Raw genomic sequence first — 15,643 nt, forward strand, 5'->3', positions numbered from 1 at the left:
CGTCACCTGCAGCTGCTGGAGCGGGAAGACGCGAGGTGGGGTGGATGTGGTCGAGGAGCGCCGAGGTGGGCATTAATTTATCTCCTCCAACCTAAATCAGCCTCTCTGCCACTGCAGAATTCTTTCATAGAGTGTACCATAATTCATACCTACATATTTATTTCTGTGACTAACATTTTTTACCCCCACTACAAGCACGTGAGAGTAGTGACCTTGTCTTTTGTCCAGACATTCTGGACATTGGTTGTTTGTATTTTGTCTCTTCTTTTTCCCCACTAATTTAGCGAGAAGTTTACCATTTTAAAAAATCTTTTCAAAAAAGCTGTCTTTTGGTTCCATTGATTTTCTGTTTTCTAGTTCATTGACTTTTGAGCTTTTTTATTTCCTTCTTGCTACATTTGATTTCCTCTTCTTTTGCTAGCTGCTTAGAGTAGAAGAGTGTATTATTGATTCTGGACCTTTCTATTTTTAAAAAATTTAAGTAAAGCTATGCCTTTCCCTCTATGCACTACTGTATCTGCATTCACAATTTTTGCTATGTTGTGTTTTCATTCTCATCATTTCAAAATAGATTTTTATTTCCCTTGTGATTTCTTCTTAGACTCACTTCTTTGAAGTGTGTGTGTAATTTCCAAATATGTAGGGGCTTTTCTAGAAATTAATATTTATTTCTAATTTAATTCTGTTGTGGCCAGAGAAGATACACCAAGATTTCAACCTTTTTCAAAATTTATTTACATTTCATAACATAGTCAGATAATTTCTGCCTACCAATTGGAGTTTTTAGTCTACTTACATTTAATGTAGTATTAATGTGGTTGGATTTAGATTTACTGTCATTTGCAATCATATTCTATTTGTTTCATCCTTTTTTGTTCTGTTCCTCCTTTCTCGCTTTCTTTTGGGTTAATCAATATTTCTTCATATTTCATCTTAAATCCTCTATTGATCTTCTGCTACACCTCTTTGCATTAATTTTGAGTGCTTATTCTAGCACTTACTGTATACATCCTTAAGTTATCTCAGCGTACAGAGTTTATATTGTAGTACCTGATGTGAAATGTAAGAACCTTGCGAAAGTGTTGTTCTATTTATCCCCCAACCTTTATGTTATTATTGTCATATATATTAGACCCACATATGTTTAAGTATAGTGAATACTTTTTGTCTTGAACAATTACATGTCTTATAAAGAAATTAAGAAAACAATGTATAGTGTTTTATATTTACCCACATATTTACCATTTCCAGTGCTCTTTTTTTCCCCCAGTGCTCTTCATTCCTTTCTGAAGATCTGCATTTCCAACTAGTATAATTTCCCTTCCCTCTGAAAAATTTTTTTAAAGCATTTCTTGTAATATAGATCTGCTGGTGATAAATTCTAAGTTTTCATCTATCTGAAATTATCTTTATTTCACCATCATTTTTAAAAATATAATTTCTCTAGGTATAGAATTCTGGATTATGTTGTCCCCCTCCAAGTTCAATTCTAAAAATGTAATTTCATTGTCCTTTACCCTTCATTATTTCTGAATTATGTCCCTCCACCCACCCACCCTGTTTGCACTATGTTGTTTTCTCTAGTTGCCTTTAAGATTTTTTCTTTATCCTTGCTTTCTCAATAGCTAGACCATGATGCTCTTGATATAAATTTCTTTATATATATCCTGTTTGAGTTTTGCTTGCATTTCTTGGATCTGTAAATGTATGTATTCCAACAAATTTGGAATTCATAGTTCAGCCATTATTTTTTCAAACTTTTTCCTGTCCCATTCTGGGATTCCTAATATATATCTGTTAGACTCTTTGGTATTGTCCTAAAGGTCAGTAGGGCTCTGTTAATTTTTTAAAAATAGGTTTATCTCTGTTTTTCAGATTATATAATTTCTCTTAATCTGTTTTTAAATTTTGCCAACCCTTCAGCCACTTCTAACTGACTGTTAAACCCACCCAGTGGGTGTATTTCAAATTTTGTACTTTTCAGTTCTAGAATTTCCATTCAGCTCTTTTTAAAGAGTTTCTATATATCTGTTAACATTGTCCATCTGTTAATTCATTATGACCATATATATTTTTAAGTCCTTGAATATATGTAAAGTGTTTGAAAATCTTTGCTAATTCTTATATCTGAATTATCTTAGAGTCAATTTTTATTGATTACTTTTTTTCCTGACTATGGGTCAGATTTTCCCATTTCTTTACATATTTGTTATTTTTTAAATTGTATATTGGATTTTGTGGATGATATTTTGTAGAGCCTCTAGATTCAATTATCTTCCTCTGACAAGTGTTGATATAGTCTAGTGTGTAGTTAAATAGTCTAGACTCAAATTTCACCTGAAAATTTCCATCATTTCTTTCAGCAATCCTGATGTTGCTTTTTGCTGGGCTCCTTAGAGTCTCCCTCATGCACTGAGTTCAGAAGTCAACCAAGGATTTGGGTAAGGTGTACGTGCAGATTTTGGAGCTCTCTCCTCTGTTACTCGTTCCTCTTCAGGATTTCCCTCCTTAATTTCTAGTTGTTCTGGTATCCCCAGACTCCATCCTTAAGCCATTAGGACTGTGGCTTTCTGACTGACTTCCTGGTGCCTTTCATAGTACAGACTGAGTAATCCGCTCATCATGAGAAGATATATAAGCATAAATCATACTTGTATTTCAATTCTTTGAAGAGTGCCATCCTTTCAATTACTGCCTGCCTGCTTTCGGTTGCTTTCCAATATCTTCAAATAATTGTTTTTATATTTTCCCCAAAGTTTAGTTTTTATCCATAAAGAGTTTAGTCCGATATAATCTCCTTTGACATATTTTATTGGAAATGTATCCTTTAATGAGGTAAATGGTACTATATTTTTGTCAGTAGTTTACATGTTAATACTGGACTGTTATTTATTGCTTGATAAGGCAGGATTCAGCATCAGTTCCATTTGTAGTTTTAGTTTTATAGACATAAATGCTGAGAAAATCTGTTCAAATAAATAGGTGAATATGGGAAACATTTTATAATAGCAATGTCACTCAAATCTTTGATCTTTCTTTTAAGACGTGCTAAAAATCTCAGAATATTTTATTACCAAAACTTATTTTTATGATCAATCATCAGGCACCTCATTTAGGTCCTCCTCTGAGTTTTTTACTTTCTCAATTTCTGGGAAGTATATTAAAAAGGCTTTTAAAGATGTATCCAATTATTAATAATTGCACTGTAACTCTTTCACTTCAACGCACCTTATTTTTTAACTCAGAATTGGGAAAATAAAAATATTAACATTTTTATAGAACTTTTGCCAATATGATATTATTTGCTAAAATGCTTTTATGTTATCAAAACCTTGGAACATAGGTTTGACTCATTCAATGTGTGTGAAACATCTAACTTAAAAGTTAATTGGTAAAGCCAGGCTACATTATCAAATCAATCAGTCAAAGCAGACTTTTAAAAATTCACGTGACTATGGTAAAATATGTCCCTGTGTCAACATCTCAGTTTTGAAGGCTCTGCTACCTTCAGTATGTCTCACAGATATTTTACTTTGTTTCCATGGAATATTCCCTTAGGGGAGTACATTTTTTGATAGTACTCAGGGTCTAGAAGAGGCAAGATCTTTAAATGAAACTTGTCACAGTCTCATTCTACAATATCTATATATTCAGAACATCCCAACACAGGCCTAAATGCACCATGTCTAATGTCACCATCACCTTTACAATAATGCTCCTTTAATAAGAAAATGCAGGAAGCACTGCTGCTATCTTATGGGGCCTCTGTTTAAGGAGACTTTTCTGAAACCTTTATTTTAAATCTAATCTTTGTTGGGAGCCTCAGGTTTTTTACACCCTGAAGCAAGGAGCCTTTGGATGATTCAGGATAGATATTCCTACACCAACTGGTATTCTACAGTTCAATTCTTGCACTAACCATCCAGAGTTAGCACAGATTCCACAGGATATGGGGTCAGTCTCCCATAAAACTGTCCTCACTTTAGATGCCAGCCACATTTCGGGGGGCCCCCAGGCCACTTGCATTTACGACCAACTTGTCTACTAATTCAGGGGGATTCCACGACTCCCTCAGATTCTATAATTTGTAGAACAACACTCAGAACTCTGCAAAGGGCTCAAGGTTCTAACCCTCACGGAGATTATGAGGACGTGGAACTTACAGACAAATAAAGAGGTAATTACAATACAGTATGCTAAGTGCCATGGGGCAAAGATCAGGAAAGGTGTTTAAGAAAGAGAATCTGGGAGGAGGGGAGAGACTTGGAGTAAAATCTCACCTGAAATTTCTGACATTTGTTTCAGCAATCCACCTCTTGCCTTTTGCTGGGCAAATAGATGACAGGGAAGGCCCTCAGGGCAGATGACATTTAGTTTTATTGGTTTGCGGGTTTTTTTTTTTTTAAGATTTTATTTATTTATTTATTTGAGAGAGAGAGAGCATGAGTGAAGGAGAGGGGAAGAGAGAGAGGGGAAGAGGGAGAGGGGAAGAGGGAGAAACAGACTCTCCACTGAAACTGGATCCTGATGTGGGGTTCCACCTGGGGCTCCATCCCAGGACCCTGGGATCACAACCTGAGCTGAAGCCAGATGCCCAACTGATTGAGGCACCCAGGTGCCCCAAGGGCAGATGACATTTAGGAGGAGACTTGCAGGCTGAGAAACAGCTGTTTATGAAAAGAATGGGAGAAAGAGAGAGAGAAAAGCAAGACACTGGGTTCAAAAGGTAGTCAAGGGCTTCATTGTGTTGCCTTTCAATACAAATCTCATGCCAAGATTTTCACCTTTTGCTGAAGGTCCTGACCACAGCTCCGCTCTCTGGCTAGAACCCAGGGTGGAGAATAACAAAGGGTGAGATTAGAGATTTAGGGCATTTATGAAGCTGGGCTTTGTGGGTCTGAATAGAGCTTGGATTGAATTGGAAATTCAGTGAGTCCATAGCCCTCTCAACTTTTGCTTAAAGGTATGTGAAGGATAGCTTAAAGGGTTAAACAAAAGTTTGATTCTTCTAATAAGTGAACAGAACACATAACTCTAAAATACTGTTGAAGATTAATCTTAGGTACATATACATGCATTGAATGTTTTTGGAAATACACACAGAAAAGTGATAACCATGGTTGCCTCTGGAAAGGGAATGTGAGATTAGAGATTGGGGCGGAAAGGAGATCTGCTTTTCTCTCTATACAAGTGGCAGGACCATGGGTGGCTTGTTGGTACTGGTCCAGCTCCATCAGCAACCCTCTTTCCTCCAATCTAAGGAGAAAGCCATACTTACTAAGCAGACACAGATTAAAAACGTCCTAGTTCCTTCCTTCCTCCCTTCCTCCCTCCCTTCCTTCCTTCCTTCCTTCCTTCCTTCCTTCCTTCCTTCCTCCCTTCCACAAAAGCGTATTCCCCTACTGTGTGAAGGTGCTATTCTAGCACTGGAGTGAGAGGAATGAACCCATCCCTATTCTCAAGAAGCTTCCATTCTCGTGGGGGAGATAAACAATAGCAAGTAATGAAGAGGATTTAGCATATAAAATGATAGCATAGGCTATGAGAAAGGACTATGCAGTATGGGGAATATAGAATGATGGTGGTGTAAATGGGTAGATGCTGTCTTACATAAGGTAGTTGTAGTGGGTTGAATGGTGTTTCCCCCAAAAGATATGTCCACGTCAAATCCCTGAAACTTGTGAATATTATTTTATTTGGAAAAAAGGTTTTTGCAAATGTGATTAAGTTAAGAATCTTGGGTTGAGATCATCCTAGATTATCTTGGTTGGCTTTAAATCCAATGACAAGTGTATTATTAAAGAAAGGCAGAGGGAGGCTTGAGAGAAAAGATGCATGGAAACAGAGGCACAGATTGGAGTGATGTGGCCACAAACCAGGGGAGCCAAGGAATGCCAACAGCAGCAAGAAACAAGCACAACAGTCAAACACTCCAGCAGAATCTTGATGGAATTGAGTGATAGCTATTAGGCTAGCTGGAAGAATGTTCCAAATACGCTAAATTCCTTCTATACCGAAATTCTGAAAAAAAAAAAAAAGAAGAAGAAACTCTGGAGCTTCTACTTCTGTATACATTTTCATACTATTTGAATTTTTTTTAACCAAAAAATTACATTCAAAACGATTTTAGTGCATTACAAAGTTTTTATAGCAATGAGAAAAAACAAGAAGTATTTGACTAACGTGAAAGTTTTAATTAGATGTGATATTGAAGGTTGTGGTTCAACTGCTATGCAATCAGTAAATACAGAAAACAGAGAACACTACTGTTTGAGTAAAACTGATGATAGCCACTGGGTTGATAATCTGGTTTTGGCTTTGTTGATCTAGCTGCAGTGGACTTTTGCTTCAATCTATTATTACGTTGAGAAAACACAGAGATCTTCTAGAGGAGCCCTTCAATCTGTATTCTGCTCCACTTCAATATTTACATGTGTATGTTGTGAACTGAATACAGATATATTTAAGAAAAACTTCACTCCCAGTTCCCTGTCATTTCCAGAATTTATCTTACACTAATATTGGATCTTGCTTTAAGCAGAATCTGTTCTCAAAAACTTATGTACAAATAAAATGCTGCTTTAATGCAGTATTAATGAAGGCTGGAGTTTACTGAAAGTCAGCTGCTGTGCCATGTACTTTGAGTTTATTAGCATATTCACCCTCACAACAACTTAGAGAGGTAGAGGTTCTTATTATCCCCTCTCTACCCATGGAAAAACTAAGGCATACGAAGGTTAGGTAATCTGTCCCAGATCACCCAGACCTAAGTGGCAGACTTAACACCAAATACAGGTGGTCTGGCTTCATCTTCTTAAGCCACTCTCTTATGCAGCCTCTCTTTACTCAGGATATCAGTGGAAAGTTCTTTCGGAATCACAATTCTGATCATTGTCACTAATTTCTAATGCTATCCCATTGCTCGTCAAAACACAAACACGAAAACAAACCTAACAATTTACTACGGCATGTAATTCCTCCCACAGCCTGGGCTCTAACCTTCGACGTAAGCCTTATGTTCTACCTCATCCCAACTACAGCTATCTTGAACTTCTCCCTCTTTCTAGAATCAGTTTTTGCATGTCCCTGTGTCTATACTTGCTGTCAGGATATCCTTACCCTCTTCTTCACTTGATCTATAGCTACCTGGCATCTAAACCCTAGTTTAATGTCAATTCCTTTGGAATACTGTCCCCAGTTTCCTAAACAGACATCATGATGTCTCTGCCTTGTATTCTCCCCAAACCCTTGCTCTGACCTCTGATGGGGAGCCCTCTCCCATTGAAGTTTGATTATTTCCTTATTCGAAGGTGCCTTGAAGATGGGAGCCCCTTGCAAAGAGAGATATGTTGTTCTCTTCTCCATAGTTCTCTCTGTCTTCCTCCAGTTCCCAGTAGGAGAGTGACTAGAACATAGTGTGTACCTGACAAAAGTTTTATAAATTAATGAACAAATGAATGAATAAGTAAAATGATGTTTAAAAGAATTCTGTAAATGAATTTTGCAGTAGAAGCCATCACCCCCAACTCCTCTTTGGTGGCATTGATATCTGCTATCCAAATATCACCAAGACAATTCATGTTGAAGGTTCCCAAGGGCACCCCCAGGTTTGACGATGCACTAGGAGGACTCACAGGGCTCAGTATATAATCATACTCATCGTGACTTATTATAGCAAAAGGATACAAAGCAGAATCAAGAAAGGAAAAAGGTACATGGGACGAAGTGCAGAGGAAACCAGGCACTCTCCCAGTGGAATCACACAGGACACTCACACCTCCTCCAAACTGTAAGTCATGACAACATTTGTGAAATATTGTCTATGAGGAAACCTCATTAGAGACTCAGATCCAGGGTTTTTATGGGGGCTGGTCATATAGGCACTCTCTGCCTAGCATCTCTCAAAATTCCAGATCCCTAGAAGCAAAGCAAGTGTTCAGCATAACCCTTATTGTTTCCACAAGTAGTTTGGGTACAGTGACTCACACTTACTAGGAGTGGTGGGAACTCTCCCAAAATCCACATTCTCAAATGTCAGCCAAGGGCCATCATGACCTTTTCGGTAATGACAACAACTGCCAAATGAGAAGAGGAGCTCCTGAAGGGAAGCTTACATCTCAGCAAGAAAAGAGGGAGGGGGTTGGTCAGCCCCATGCTCCAGATTGAACAAAAAGGACACGAGCCTAGTCCCTAAGGGCCTAACTCAGAAGGGAGATAAGAAAAGAGTGTCAGATTTGCTTTTCCAAAATCCTGGTTTGGGATAGGGATGGGGTTGGGTTCGTGGGATGCAGAGCTGTGGTGGTGGTTAAAAACGCATATACTTCATTAAAATGCACTGATATTTCCAGTTTGTGCAGCTTATATTAAGAAAAATTTAAAATATTTTGTAACTGTATAGATGTAGACAACTCAGATTTTGTTTTTCTTTTTAACGGATAGAAAGCTAGGATCCCCAAGTGCCAGTTGAATTTGCAGGTGCTAGATAAATCCAGGAATTAGAGAGCAAGACTGTGCTTTAACAACTTTTATAAACGTTGTCATTCCCCCGGGATTCTTATTTCTGTGGTTGCCTGTTTGTCTGTAGTAAAGAACAAAAAAGCACTGAAAACAAGGAGAGGGCCATGAACTTGTCAGCAGGAAAATGGGGAGCTGGGGAAACTGGGTACCACCCGCTGCTGGGCTTGGGTGAGAGCAGGTGAGTGGGTGACAGCAGGTGCTGAAAGAGAAGGAAAATAGGTCAAATCCTTAAGTCCCAAACAGAGAGAAAGAAACAGGTGACAGGTGTGGGCCTCCAGAGAGTCTGTGGCTCAGCCTTTGAAGCCTGTTTTCATTTCATGGGGCTGTCCTAACAAATTATCCCAAACTGGGTGATTTAAACAACGGAAATTTATTCTCCAACAGTGGGGGCCAGAACCTGGAAATCAAGGTGTCGGGAAGGCCACGCTCCCTCCAAAGGCTCTTCCTTGCCTCTTCCAGCTTCCAGTAGCTCCCAACATTCTCGGCCTATAGACCCATCACTCCAATTTTTGCTCCAAAGTCACACAACCTTCTCTCGGTGTATCTCTGCGTGTCTTCTCCTCTTCTTATAAGAACACCAGTCATTAGATTTAGGGCCTTGCCTAATCCAGTATGACCTTATCTTAACTAGTCATATCTGCAAAGACCCTATTTCCACATAAGGTGACCTTATGAGTGGATATGCATTTTGGGGGTGGGAGAGTCAAGGGGAGCTATACAATCCACTATAAAATGCCATCACAGTAACTTGCACCTGTTATTATCAGATGGAAGCTTCCCCGATCAAAGCCTTGGTATGTGTATTAGTACAGCTTTACAAAAAAGGAAAACATTAACCAACCTAAAAAGTAATCACAAAACAGAGTGAGCAAAAGCAAAACTGCTTCCTGCATGTGACCAGATTTACGCTTTTTTCCTTGGATGAAAAGACCATGGTTCTAAACTTCGCAATGAAAACTCTTTGTTGAAGAAAACCTGCCAGAAAATCTGTCTATGAAACACCACAAGCTGAATGTGGTTCCATTCATTTTGGGGGACATCTCGAAGGCGCTCTGAGCTTCCTCACATGGTCCCCTCCTCACTGAGTGTGTGACAGGCCCACCTGCCAGGATCCAGGTGCAATCAAAGGCTAAGGAGGGGATAAGACGAACATGCTCATAAACATATCCACACCTGTTCAAGCCATCCATGAGGATGCCCCACCTATGCTAAATGACCTCCAGCCACCCCCTTCTAGAGACTGCTCCTCTGCTAGGCTTTCTCATTAAGCTGGGCTCAGAATAAAGGATAAGTTTATTTGTTCAAGAAAGCTCTGGCTGTTTGGAAATGGTCTCTCCTGGCTCTGAGGAAGCACTTGAGAGTGGCTGCACAGTCATTTCTGCTCCCAGTTAGACTTCTGGACACTGACATAGATTAACAAAGAAACTTATGCTGATACTTTTTTTATTTTTATTTTTTTATAATAATATTTTTTTATTATATTATGTTAGTCACCATACAGTACATCCCCAGTTTTTGATGTAAAGTTCCATGATTCATCACTTGCGTATAACACCCAGTGCACCATGCAATACGTACCCTCCTCAATACCCATCACCAGCCTATCGGATACTATTTTTTTTTAAAGATTTTATTTATTTATTTGACAGAGACAGCCAGCGAGAGAGGGAACACAAGCAGGGGGAGTGGGAGAGGAAGAAGCAGGCTCCTCGCAGAGGAACCTGATGTGGGGCTCGATCCCAGAACGCTGGGATCACGCCCTGAGCCGAAGGCAGACGCTTAACGACTGCGCCACCCAGGCGCCCCCGGATACTATTTTTAACATTGATCTCAGAGTTAGTGTTGTTGGCCAATGAGTTAGATGCAAAAGAAACTCAGAAGTACAACTGCAATCATTTGTGGCCCACAAGAAATTTTCTAACGACATATTAAGCTATTAAGAAATCAGCAAAAGCTGAATGTGTTTTGCCAAAATTCATCTAATCCCTAATGTGATGGTATTCGGATGTGCGCCCTTTGAGAGGTAATTAGGTCATGAGGGTGGAGCTCTCATTAAAGGATTTAGTATCCTTATAAAAAAAAAATATCTCTGAGAGCTCCAGTGTCCCCTTTCACCACATGAGGACACAGCAAAAAGATGGCTGCCTGTGAATCCGGAAGTGGTCTTTCACCACACCCCAAATCTGGTGCCACTAATTGGACTAATTGGACTTCCCAGCCTCCTGAAGTGCAAAAAATAAATTTCTATTGTTTATAAGCCATCCAGCATATGATATTTCTGTTATAGTGGCCCAAATGGTCTTAGACAGTCATTGTCTTAGTGCCATGGATGGCACTTTCCTAATGATTTAATCTATTCATCCCTCCATCCACTCACCCCTCACCCTGTTGATTCTACTTCTGAAATAGCTAAGTCATCAACTTCTCTTTCCCTTCATCACTCTTAGCCCCATCCAAACCATCATCATCTCTGTCTTGACCACTCTAATAGTCTCTTATTTCTACTCTAGCCCCCAAAATAGTTGTCATGGAAAGCAAAAACAGAAATCTCAAAGCAAACTGGTTTAAAAGAAATTCATTATCTTGCAAAGGAGGAAGACCAGCAAGTGGGCAAGTCTGGGGAGCAGGTGGACTCGGGCTCATCACTGTCACCAGAGACCCAGGTTCTTTATCATTTTAGCTCATGCTTAGTTTGTTGGCTTTACTCTCAGCCTGCCACCCTATGGGTGAACATGGCTATGCAGTGTTGTAAGCAGATTCATACCCAGACATGGCCATATCCAGAAGCAGGAAGAGACTGTCCCCTAGTGCATCCCTACAACTGAAAATACCTTTCCCATAATTCTCCCACGATAGCCCTCCCCTCAAAGCTCATTGCCAAGAACTGGTTCACATGCCTACAGTGAACCAATCACTGACAAGGAGAATGAGACCATTGTACTGACTTGGACAATCTTCATTTATTCTTGGAGTTGGGAGTATGATCCCACTTTGCCGAATCACCTTGAAGAGATGGACACCAGATTAAATTATAATTCTGCTGGCAGGAGGTAAGGGAGGAAAAGATACCAGGCACCGGAGCTGTCAGCCAGGCCTTCTACCCCATGTCTCTCTTCTGTAGAGCTGTCAGAGTTATCGTCTCAACTTGCATTGTAATTATGTCCCTCCTCTACATAAAGTTTTAGTGGCTTCACATGATACTTAGAATTTAATCCAGAAACCTTATTTGGATTTACAAAGGTTTGCAAGCTCTGGACGCTTCCCTCCCCACTTTCTGTAACCCATCCTTCTGGCTTCCTCTCTCAGGGATTGCACCTATGCCTGCATATGGACTGTATCAGTCAGGGTTCTCCAAAGAACAGAATGAATGGGATATAAAAGATTTATTTTGAAGAACTGGCTCATGTGATTGTGGGGGCTGGCAAGTTCAAAATTTGTAGGTCAGACCAGCAGGCTGGAAACTCAGATAGCAGTTGATGATGCTGTAGTCTTGAATTTCTTTTCTGGGAAACTTCAGTGTTTGCTCTTAGGCCTTTCAACTGATTGGATGAGACCCACCCACATTATGGAGAGTAATCTTTTTCACTTAAAATGAACTGATTATAGATGTGATCCATATCTCCAAAATACCTTTATGGCCACACCTAGACTAGTGTTTGATTAAATAACTGGGCACTACAGTCTAACCAGGTTGACACATAAAACTAACCATTATATAGACTATCCTTCTCCTCCTGTCCAGCCAGAACACGCCCACACCCTCTTCCAGGTCTCAATTTCCCCAGGAAGACTTCTCTGTGGGCCTCCTTCCCCAACCAGATTAGGTGCTCCAAATGAACTCTCTACCTAGCGCTAACATCACCCAATTTTGTAATAACCTGTTTACCCATTTACCAACTAGAACGTAAGCCTAAAGAGCAAAAACTGTGGTTAGTTCACTGTCTTGCCCCATCAGCTAGTACAGAACTTGCCACATAGCTGGCGCTCAGTAAATAGCTACCAAGGGAACACATCTGGTCCAACTACATTTTATTGCTGAAATAATAGGTTTACAGATGAAAAATACCTTACTCATGATTACCCCACAAATCTGTAGCAGAGCTTGATTAGACCTCATGGCTATAACTTCAGGCTCCTCTCCCCTTTGCTCCTCCTCTTTGTGCAGGGAGGTTAAGGTAGAACAGATGTGACAAAGATTAGTTTTCAGAGGAGTGTGTATGTCCAGCTCTTTTGTATTAAAAAAGTGATGCACACTCAGGTTCCTGCAATAGGGTTTTGTGGGGTTTTTTTTAAGCGTACACATGATGATTGGAAACTCATGTCACAGAAGTTACTGTCCAGCCGATCTTGAGGGAAACCTGGCCAGGAAGTAGCTTCTTTCTTCCTAGCTCTCCCCACCCCACCCCCCAACAGCAAGGGGTCACCAATTGCCTGCCATCCTGCTGATTCAGCACTGCCCCATCTCATCTGTCCTTTTCCTGCTACCTGCTGATTCCTCATCTGGTCGTGCTTTCCAGATCTTGTGGTCACTGCTTGTGAAGATTATGGGTTCACTCTTGCCTTCTCCTTGCAAATTTTCAGAATCTCTTCCTGCCACCCATCTGACTCTCTCTTCGTATTTTCTAATCTAATTTCCAACAGGGCACTCTGGTTGGCTTCTTTTGTTACTATCTTTCCTGTTTGGATAGAGTTTTTCATGCCTCATCACTTCAAAGGTTAGCCCATGAATGGGCTGCTTGTAGGTCCAGTCGGTTGTGATAGAGGAGGTCTGGAGGCAGGCAGATCATGTGGCATAGAACATTCCAGAGATTGCAAGGGGCATATTTTTTTTCTTTTCCAGTGACTGAGAGTGAGGCAGGTACCTTCACTGACCTTTCCAATATAGCAGAAAAAAAATGACCAACGTTTTTGGATAATGGTCCAAAGTATTATCTCATGGCAAGGTATGGTAGTATTTTAAATAGGTTCAGGTGCCCTCATTTCTGGCACACGGTGGCTTTAGATTTTCCTTTTCAGGTTAAGAGGCTGGGAGTAAAACACGCTGGGGGCAGTGTGAAGAAAATGGGAAAAAAATGGAAAATGGAAAGAAGCAAAATAATCCTGAGATTATAACATTATTTGACTTGGACAATAACAAGTGAATTTAAATGAAGCTAGATCTCAAAGTGATTTCTATGAAAACAGACAGCTATGTTTTATTTTTCTTCCTTTCTTTTTTTTATAAAGATTTTAATGTAATCTGGTAGAGTAGAAGAAAATAACTCAATGTTCTGAAAATAAATTTCCCAGAGGAGGCCATTAAGGCAGCCCTTTTGTTTCCTGTCATACTCTGAATCAGTTACAAGGACAAACTCTATTTGTTTGGGTACATTAATTTTGCTCAATGGCCTTTCTATAAAATGAGCATCAAATTGATGGGACTGGACCTCAGCAAAGAAGAAGTTCCAATTTTCTCTGGATGGATTATTCTGGACGTGCAGTGGAAAATTATTATTAATAGCAATTCATGTTTACTACCCAGTGAGCATGAGAGAAAGATAGAGTTTAGAAATGCAGCTGTATCCAACTAAGCACTGAGCATCATAGGACAAATGACTAGGGAGTGATGACCCCGATCTTTGGCTCCCGTGTGGCTAGTCTGTTTGGGCCACATTTGGTGTGTTGGGTCATCGGTTTTCTCTGACCATGCCTTGGTCTGGGGACTTCAGGAAAGTAAGATAGGTTTTTGAGATGAGCTCATCATGTGAGTTGTCTTCTTGCAGGTTCCATGTGGTGCTTATGTTCTGGATGCATCCATGTGTTTATTTCAGTCATTCAACTGAGCTGAACAGGCACGCTCCCTTCCCTCATGGAGTCGAATTTCAGTGATTACATTTGGTTCCTAGGTCTTTCTAATTCTGAATCAGCATTCAAAGATCAAACAATAGCAGAGGCATTTTGTGCTTTGGGATTTTCCTTTCCGGGTTAAGGGGTTGGGGGTAAACCATGCTGGAAGAGGGTATGAAGAAGGAAATACAAAGAAGTGAAATAACTCCATCTTCTTGGGGCTTAATCAGAACCCAGCTACTCCCTGTGGTTAGTGGGGTATGGAGAGTTACTATCATGCTCATTTCTCATAAATGCATATGCCTTTGTTGCCTTTGTTATCTGCGTTCTGTGCTAAGCTCATTCCTGAGTTTATTTTTCTTTCTCTTCTGCAGAATAAATGAAGATGATCCAAATGAGAGCAGGCAAGGTGTCTTCATTTAGAGCTCGCCGTAGCAAAGGAGTCAGCCACCATCACTTGCGTTTTGGCAGAGGCTGAAAGGCGGGCAGAGGAGCAGGAAAGTTTTATAGTGAAACAAAGGGAAGGCTTCAGGTATGTCCTGGTTGGAGGCTGTTGGCATGGGGAAGCCAGAGGTGGGCTGACTAGAAGGGGGCATTCTATATGATTGGTTAGGGGCATGGGTAGTGGGCTGTCTTTCACTGGTCCAAAGTTAAAAAATTAGGGAAGTTCACCTAATAATCAAGTCCTGGTTGTTTTGGGTCAGTTGCTACAGAGATTATTGTCTAGCTTAATGGCCGGTGGATAGAAATCATCGTCTGGCTTGCAGATAGAGGTTGGCTTCCTGGGGTAGTTACTACGGATAATAAGTTGGTTTCCCAGGCTGTTGCTGCAGGTTGTGGGTCAGAGTCTGTTTTTATATATGGTCTGGCCATTGTCTGTTTGTATATTCAGTCTCTCATTCGTTTGGTTTACTTAGGTTGCTTCATCTATTTTAACTTTTAAATCCTTTAGTTTTTATGTATTTACTAATAGCCATCAATTCTGCAACCTTCATGGTACATTTTCAAGATCTTTTAATTACAAAATAATGTATGTTCATTGAATAAAAAGTTTTAAAATAGAAATAAGGAAATGGAAAAATGACTTTATAAACTCCCACCAACCATGTCCCTACTGACACTTTGCTATATGTTCTTCCTATGCATATTTATCAGTATAATCTCATAGTACTTTGTACATTCGTAACTCTCTTTTAAATAGTAGTTGGTGTGTATTTCTCTCACTGGGGTTTTGCAGAGATGGAGTGTGTTTCTCATTCGACCGTTACTCCTCCAACCTTCCATGGTGCATTGAATATAG

The 15,643-nt window shown here is 40.0% G+C and overlaps 1 long non-coding RNA gene across 1 annotated transcript; it reads left to right on the forward strand.

The window, feature by feature from the left end:
• The first annotated feature begins 18 nt into the window (after positions 1 to 18).
• Positions 19 to 14,968, forward strand: LOC123775795 (uncharacterized). The gene is made up of 3 exons (XR_006775165.2): positions 19 to 65; positions 2,364 to 2,441; positions 14,718 to 14,968. It is a non-coding gene; the product is annotated as an uncharacterized LOC123775795 (long non-coding RNA).
• Positions 14,969 to 15,643: the final 675 nt, after the last annotated feature.

The sequence above is a fragment of the Ursus americanus genome, chromosome 8 (assembly GCF_024610735.1).
Source record: "Ursus americanus isolate L20-20 chromosome 8, mUrsAme1.1.p, whole genome shotgun sequence".
In the NCBI taxonomy this organism is placed as follows: domain Eukaryota; kingdom Metazoa; phylum Chordata; class Mammalia; order Carnivora; family Ursidae; genus Ursus; species Ursus americanus.